Raw genomic sequence first — 8,318 nt, forward strand, 5'->3', positions numbered from 1 at the left:
AGGTTGAGTGACATTAAGTGATTTTCCCAAAGTCCCACAGATAAGTGTCTAACAGAATCTGAATTCAGGTCTTCCTCACTCAATAACTTGTGCTCAATTCACTTTACCAACCAGTTGCCTACATGTAGATGTTTTGGAAAATTTGCTTTGAATTTCGGGATTGTTACTCCTAAGCAGAGTACCTCCTTTCCTTTTGACCCAATTCTTAACCATTCTTTACAGACCAACTAGCATCCTTGACAAGTCCATAGTGGTCTCCTCCTCTTCCGAATTCTATCAGCATGTATTGTCTGTGCCAGCCAACTGGCACTTATTATATGATACTTTATACTACAAGTTATTACTTGATGGGTTTATGCCTTATAGGGCCCTTGTCTAATACATTCTGTATCTCCCACAGTGTCCAACAATTATATTTATTGATAGCTTGCTTGCTGATTGTATATACTTCTCAATTCCAAAGCAAGATATTAAAAGTACCACGATGACAGTGAAAATGAACAGTATCATTCCTGCAGGAATCTCTCTCCTTAATCTTTGTACTCTTTACCTCATACTATAGATTTCTATTTTTAAGCTCTTCATAGATACTTTTGACCTTACTCTCCATAAGAAATATTTTTTAAAATATGCAAAACTTCCTTTTAAAGAAATAAAAATATTTTCCTCCATTTTAATCTTTTAAATATGTCTTCCAAATAATTTCTGAATATTCTTCCCACATTTGGAGTAGATTCTCAATGAGTATTTGATCATGACAAGGTATTAGCATAACCATTTTTAAATCAAGTTCAATGACACACTGCTAAAGAAGTAACATTGAAAGTCAATTCCTTAAGGTTACATCTTTCCCCTGAGATTTTGAAACTCTTTCTCTCAGACCATGTGTTCTTTTCCCTTTCCAAACATGTTGACTTTTAAATTCTCTTCCCACATTCAGTTTTGACTTTTTGTTCTTTCATTTTAGCCAGTGTGGTCAACTGGGCCATTGGGTAGAGTCCTGTAAACAGTGCCAGGGGGAAGAGGAAGGAGAGAAGCTAAGGGAAAAAATACAATGTCCATATTCTGGCTGTAAAGAGGTCAGCTATTTCCTTCACACTAAAAATAGTCATGTTAAAAAATGTTTATCTTTCCAACTTGAAAAAAAAGCACAGTTTACAAAATTATTTTCATCTTGCTTCCTGATTAAAACTTTTTTTTTAAATGTACTTGGTGGTGAAAGATAAACAGCCTACTGTCCACATTGTACATTTAGTTTTCAAAGAGGGAAAAAGGGCAAATCCAAGATAATCAAAAACCACAACAGAGATATTCCTTCCTTACATTGCACAGAATCATTTATTATCACTCAACACCAGGCTTCAACGCCACACAAATGTGTGTAAAAACAAACCTACAACATGAATCTTACCACCAGTTAAAATCACAAAAAGTAGGGCAGCCCAAAATCTGAAGTTTAATTGTTTTCCTTCCAGGAAATAGGGATAGAAATCTTCAGTTATGACCTCAAGATCTCTATGTTGGGTAAGGCCTGAGAATACTTCTCAACTCTTAGTTATCACTCAACAGTGATCCATCCTCTTTCTTCCTGGAGGAGGGAATTCCTGGCCTTTAACAATTTTCTGGCTACTTTCTGCCAAAGGTTAACAGAGAGAATACTGGACCCTTGGAGTGGGTACATATGTGAGCAAAAGTATGGATTTATCTTCCCCCATCATCATTTAAAAAATAAACTTATACTATAAAATTATTTTTTAAAGTCATAAAGCTATTCAAAAGACCCAGCAACAAAGTGTTTATAGTAGCAAACTTTCAAAAAATATTTTTATCCTGAGAGCTCTTTTATTTTTGTGATGATCCCAATTTACTGGCTGTACTATGAATCAATCACCTTTTTAACAAGGAAATTTCTGGTTCTGACATTCACAGCAACAACAAAAATCCTAATAAACCTTAGCCCTTTGGAAGCTTCCCCTGGACCAGAGATGGGGAGAGAGCTATGCATTAAAATCGATGCCAAGGTTAATATTTCTGTACCCAAGTCAAAAAAGTTTTATCAAAGTCATATGTACACATGACTAATATATGTATGTACACATGACTATGTATATATGTACATACACACACACATACTCTCTCAGTAATCCGGGAAGAAAACTTAGACATCCTTTACTTAGAATAATAAAACTGAACCAAAACAGTTGACTTTAGATGTACTTAATAGTTTTCCAGTCATTTTCACATACATAATCTCATTTCATGTTTTTGAAAAGGCTGAACAAGGATTATTTGACCCATTTTGCAGATTAGCAAACTGAGATTATATAATATTCAAATTACCTGTTTAAAGTTAACATGGTTAGTAGATGAACATGACCCAACCTTTGGTCTTCCAGTGCAATTCTAGTTCCAACACTCTCTGCACTATTCAAGGCCTTCAAAAAACCAAAAATGATTTACAAATGGCAAAGTGGATATCCATAAACACGCAGAACTAAAATTAATGTTTACGTTTCTGGTTGAACTGTTTACATAGCTAAATGGAGAAAACATGAAGTAACTTATTTCAAAATCATAGTATAGGACAGGGAACCACATACCCAAAACGCATGACTGCATTATAATAACTCCACAACTGAGCAGACTTGAAGAAGACTTGGACCAGCCAGCTGTATGACCCTGAGTAAATTGTATAACCCTTTCCAGCCTCAGTTTCCACAGATGTAAAATGAAGATACTCTTATACTGTGAGGAAAACACAATAAATCATAAAGAGCCATGAATGGCAGCCAAAGGAAACCTACCATAACTGATATATATAGTATTCTACAGTTTGTGAATCCCTTTCCTCACCAATGAGAAGGAAAACACTCATGAGGCAGAGGCCCACCAAGATACAAAAGGAACTCTTGGTTCTCAAAGACTACATAAGCAGAGAACAAGCTGTGGTATTGTGTGTGTGTGTGTGTGTGTGTGTGTGTGTGTATCCACCTGTTCTAGTATGGATGGAAAGTCTATGACAGATGACCTCTACTTAGCATCAAAATATGAGTACCTACCATGTTCTAGATGTGGAAGACACAATGACAAAAATGAAATGGTCATGTACAAGACAATATATACAGACCAAGTACAGACATAACGATATATTCAAAACAAAAGGAAATTTAGAGAGAACATCACAAAAATACTATGAATTCAGAAATGCTTTTAAATAAATTCTCTTTTATTAATTGGAATGGTACCTACACATATTTGAAAATAGCAAGACCTACATGTGTAAGATATAGCTGGAGAAGAAATGTTTGATTATTGTATGTACTAATAAGTCAAGGAGTGTATTTTGTTGGCTGATAATAAATGACAAGTAGGTAGATTCCTTTTCCTCTCATAATCACTCCAGGTCTAGCCAGCCCTTTGACTACAAGTTGGGAACTTCTGACTTCCAGGAAACCCTAGCAATGGGAAAAAGGACTTTTGGCTAAGAATGCGGTTAGCTAAATTTGAAGAGGCTGGTCCCCAGAGCCAGCAATTTATAAAACGTACCTACACCAAAGACAGGAGGGTTTGCAGTTACGTGAAATCACCACTCATCAAACAGTAATCTCATGAAATAGGTAGGACAATTGTAGATTATTCCCACTTTGCAGAAGATGAGACTGTAGTTCAGAGACGTGACTGACTTCGTCATATAGCTAAGAAGTAGCCAATTTTGTATTGGAACGCCAGGGTGCTGACTCTGGGTCCAATACCCTTTCCCACTCTGTGTGGAAAAGTTAGTGTTACTGGGGTTCTGATAGGGTTTTGAGGGAAAGGATTGTGATAAGGTGGGAGCTACCACCGACAGACTCCAAGCTAAGGAGCTATAGCCAACTTTCTTCTCAACTAGGCAACTTTCTTGGTGACTTAAGGTATTGTAAACTAGAAGCGTTCAAAAGAAGTTCTAAGTAGGGGCAGTTAACTTGGAGAGGCAGAGGATCAACAAATGAAATTACCCAACTCTAGACTTTTCATCTCTTCCCCTCACCTCCACAGGGAGGTGCAAACAATTAAGGACAGGCCAAGAGGTATGTAAAACAGCAAGAATGACAAAAGTACTGTGGCTAGTCTCTTAGAGGAAGATCCCTGAGGGCAAGAACAAGTCTTCTGGAAGTTTAGTATAGAGCTCAGAATAAACTTACTCAATAGTCTACACAGGTTGCCTATTTTAATTCACAAAGTTTCACACAGTTTAGAATGATTACCCCCTGGACAGAAAGAAGAAAGTTTCCTCCTACCTAGATCATGATGACGTTCATTAACAGACAATAATATTTAAACAATGTTACTGAAATATTTTAAATCCTTTTTCTTCCCCAGACGATCTTTCAAAATGAGTTCATACTCTCTACTTGATGTGTACACATTTCTTCCTATTTGAAACTTCAGGGCACACAGAGCAACTCTGACACCCGTGAGGCCTAAATACACATGGGACAATCGAACGGCGTGATAAACTTCCCGCTTTTGTCCCACAGGTGTGTGAAGTTCAAAAGTGTGTGCAAGTGATTAGATTCAAGGAAAGGATCATGAATAGTGTCACACCTTATGAAGTACCTTTCTTTCTTTCGATTATTATCCTACGCTTGTTACCCAGTTGCAAGTTTCCCCTGAAATAGATATTCTATGTATAAAATCAGGTATCTCCAAATAATGAGCATATTAAAGTCTTAATTGTCTCACACTATATTTACTATCTCATAATCTGTTCTAATATTGTTGCACACCTTTTTTGATAAAAATATCCACGGGCCACTGCCTTTTTTTTTTTTTTTTTGAAGATAAGTACACATGGCCTGAGCAGGAAGGTTTCTCTTTCCCTCCCCCTCCGGGTCTGTTGCTGTGCCCCTCCCCCTTTCAGGTTAAAAGTGAGTTCTAGTGCCTGCCAGGAAAAGAAAAATAACATGTAATAAAAAGGAGGGAAAAAACTTTGTAGAAATAAGAAATACTTAACAGATGTGATCAGAGATTGTCTTTTTTTTTTCCCTAAACAGTGTTACTGACTTGAAATTAAATACCTAGAAATCTAACTTTTAATATTTTAACAGCAATAATGCCTTGGAGACTACAAGAACATACAAGTCCAGGGGTGGGCAACCTCCTAGAACAGTGCCCCCAATTACATGTGACATCAAACCATATTAAGCCAAATATCAAAACAGCTGCTCGGATTAAAACAGTACAAAAGTAGCAAAGTGGAAAAAATAGCCAAGAGTTGTTGGAACCAAGGTGCTCTCAGGGGCTTTCATAAGAAAAAAGTCTCTCTCTAGCAATTTAAAAGGGGGTGGCAATCTCTTTGGCGGGGCACCCAGAATCCAGATGATCAAGCAAGGCATCTTTTCACATTAACAACGCAAGCAACAGGTCTGCAATTTTGTTTTCTTGCGAAGTGGGCAACCTCCTGCACACACTTTAATAAAAGCCACCCTCAATCTATTTCATAACATTGAACACTGTTCGCACTAGTTTGCTGAAGGGGGAGGGGAGGAGAGTGGCTTTCAAGTTACTTGACAAGTATGGCAAATTGTGCTTCAAAAAAACACACAGACATGCACACCCACTAACTTATTTAACTATTTGGAGTTCAACTTTGATCAATTTTCTAGAGAGTAATTCCAATTCTTGCTGTATCTAATACTGTAGATGAATGGGATTCCCCTCCCCCACCCCTGGGCTGGTGGAAATTCCACACCATCTGCAATGTGAATACCTTACATTTAGCAGTTTTCCCAATTAAAAATACAGCCTCTGAAAGCCAAGTGATTATTCCAAAAACTCTCCTCCAAACTTATTGATCTTTCTTCTCCAGCTCAAAACAAAAGAAGGGGGGGAACCAAAAAAAAACCAACAACAACCCACAAGCCTAAGGAGCACTTCAGGAGACACCACATTTTGTTATTGTTCAAGCCTTCAAAAATTCACCACCGTCTCCAACCCTAACCCAACAATCACAAAATAATCACCATTATAAGCCTTTCCTTTAAGAAAGCCGGCCACTTGGTCCAGATGATTGAAGACAACAAAACCACAGAACACACACTACAGACACTCAAGAGCAAAATGTGGAGAATCCTAAGAGAAACACAGTCATAAATCCAAAGGGGGGTGGGTGGGGGTGTTAAATAAATAAATAATAACCACCACCACCAAAAAAAAGGAACCCAGGGAAGTTTGTTGCATGGGGGGGGGGGGGAGGGTGTTATGGCAAGCAGGGGCCAGTTGATCAGAAAATTGCCATACACACACACACACACACACTCCACCTCCCTTCCCCCTCTCTGCTCCCTCTGTCTCTCTGTCTCTCAGTCTCTCTGTCTCTCTGTCTCTCCCCCCCCCCCCCCCAAAGGTCTAAATGATGAATACTCAGCCCTCCAAACTCACCTCACTCCCAGCGTATTCAAGGCAGCGCTTTCCACTCCTGGAGGCAGCGGGGGAAAAGCCTCAACTTCTGTTGGAAACACACAGGACTTTTCTTTCACTTGCTGTACATGGTGTAACTCTTCTTTTTTTCCAAGGTCCCAGCAAGCGTTAAAGGAGACTGTAAATCCCAACTCTCCCCCTCCCCCTCCTCCCCTCCTCCTCCTCCTCCTCCTCCTCCCCCCTCTGCACACACCGAAATGCAAAGGAAGTCCCAGAGAGTGGGAAGAGGAAAATGGAAAGTTTTTTTTGGGTTTAGGGTTTTTTTTTTTGGGTGCGGAATGGCGGTCAGGAGGTGCTGCTGCTTGGCTGCTCGCGGCTCACTAATTCATTAGCAGAGTTAGTGTTTGATGTGTGTCTGTGTGTGTGTGTGTCTCTGAGTGTGTGTGTGTGTGTACGAGGTGAGGGTGGGGGTGGGGCAGGAGGAAGAGAGAGAGAGAGAGAGAGAGAGAGAGGGAGAGGGTGAGTGAGGGCGGAGAGGGAGGCAGAAACAGAAGCAGCTACCCCTCGGAAGAGAAAAGAGACCAGAGATCCACACTGAGACGGAGACAGAGACAGTCAGCGAGTGACCTCCTAGGGGGAAAAAACACCCAGCACGCTGACCTGAGCCGGGCACAGAAGGGGTGGGGTGGGGAACCACCTTTTCTCCCCCCTATTGCATACACACACACACACACACACACACCCTCTCCAAAATGCAACCCCTCCCCCTTCGGCAAAAAAAAAGAAGGGAAGAAAAAGAAACTTAAGCCACAACTAGACCAGAACCCAGCCAGCCACCAGCACCCCACCCTGGGCGGGGGGAGGCCAAAAAAAAAAAAATTCCCCCCCAACTGTCCTAACGTAACCAGCATTTAGGTTGTTCCCTTCTAAAATTCGGCTGCTTGAAAACACCTACCCCTCCCCCCTCTTTAAAAAAAAAATATATATAAGCTTTGTTGTATGCAATTTTGCAAAAGAAGCCCGAGTGGATGAGCAGCGGTGTGTACATGTGTGGATGAAATCTACATGCATGCATATGGCATCAAGCTTAGGGACAGTAGGAGCTTGTGGTTACTGTGCTGGTGGCTCCTAGTGTGGAGAGGCGTTCCAGGCATCAACATTTGTTTGCATTATCTTATCCAGGTTTCAGACATTTGCAAAGTATTCTTATTTCTCATGGTTTACTTTACACAGATCGTTAACTACAATTCTATAGATCTCTCCCTCCTCCATATATGGGGCAATCGCCCAGCTCTTGTGAGTTTAATCCAAATACTCCAAAACATATTTGGTTTTTTGCCTGGTTCCTATATTTTAAATGAGATGGTGGTCTAATTTTGTTTGGGGTTTTCTTTGGGGGGGGAAGGTAGATATTATGGTAAGCCTTGTATTAAGTGGCTAGTACTGTACTTAGTAATCCACAGTATCACCTCATTTGATCTATTTGTCTGCAAGAAAAGAAAAAAACTCGTTACTTTTAAGGGGCAGGTTACTTATCAAAAATGTAAACATGAAAAATTCAAATGCTATGTTCTTATAAATCACGAATGATGTAAAACTATTGTTTCTACACCATCACTAGAGCACATCAAAAAGATAGACTTACACAGTCTCCATAATTGTGAATCAGCAGAATGGATTTTTATTATGTATCAGTTGCAATTCAAGACCCCCAAAAGGTTTTGTTGATGTTCTTTTGCCTTGAACCTGCCCTTCTTTCCTTATTTGTCCCCTGGATTTGTACAGATTGATACTGAGGTATTACATTCAATCGAAAAAAGAAGGGTACGATACAAAACCAATGCAACTAAATGATGCAACATTGCCCTGGTTACATGTGCTTCCCTTCCCCCAATCTCTTACTGGTGGGAGTGCTGTGT

At 39.8% G+C, this 8,318-nt stretch overlaps 1 protein-coding gene across 3 annotated transcripts in view; it reads right to left on the minus strand.

Moving 5' to 3' along the window:
• TBL1X (transducin beta like 1 X-linked) overlaps window positions 1-7,155 on the minus strand; it is a 381,972-nt gene extending 374,817 nt beyond the window's left edge. The window contains exon 1 of one of the 3 annotated variants that reach the window (XM_072614421.1): window positions 6,421-7,155. The gene's annotated coding sequence lies outside the window, so the exon portion shown is untranslated. The remainder of the gene's footprint in view (window positions 1-6,420) is intronic. The other 2 variants (XM_072614422.1, XM_072614423.1) reach the window with 2 other exon arrangements.
• Window positions 7,156-8,318: the final 1,163 nt, after the last annotated feature.

The sequence above is a fragment of the Notamacropus eugenii genome, chromosome 5 (genome assembly GCF_028372415.1).
Source record: "Notamacropus eugenii isolate mMacEug1 chromosome 5, mMacEug1.pri_v2, whole genome shotgun sequence".
NCBI classification, from domain to species: Eukaryota; Metazoa; Chordata; class Mammalia; order Diprotodontia; family Macropodidae; genus Notamacropus; species Notamacropus eugenii.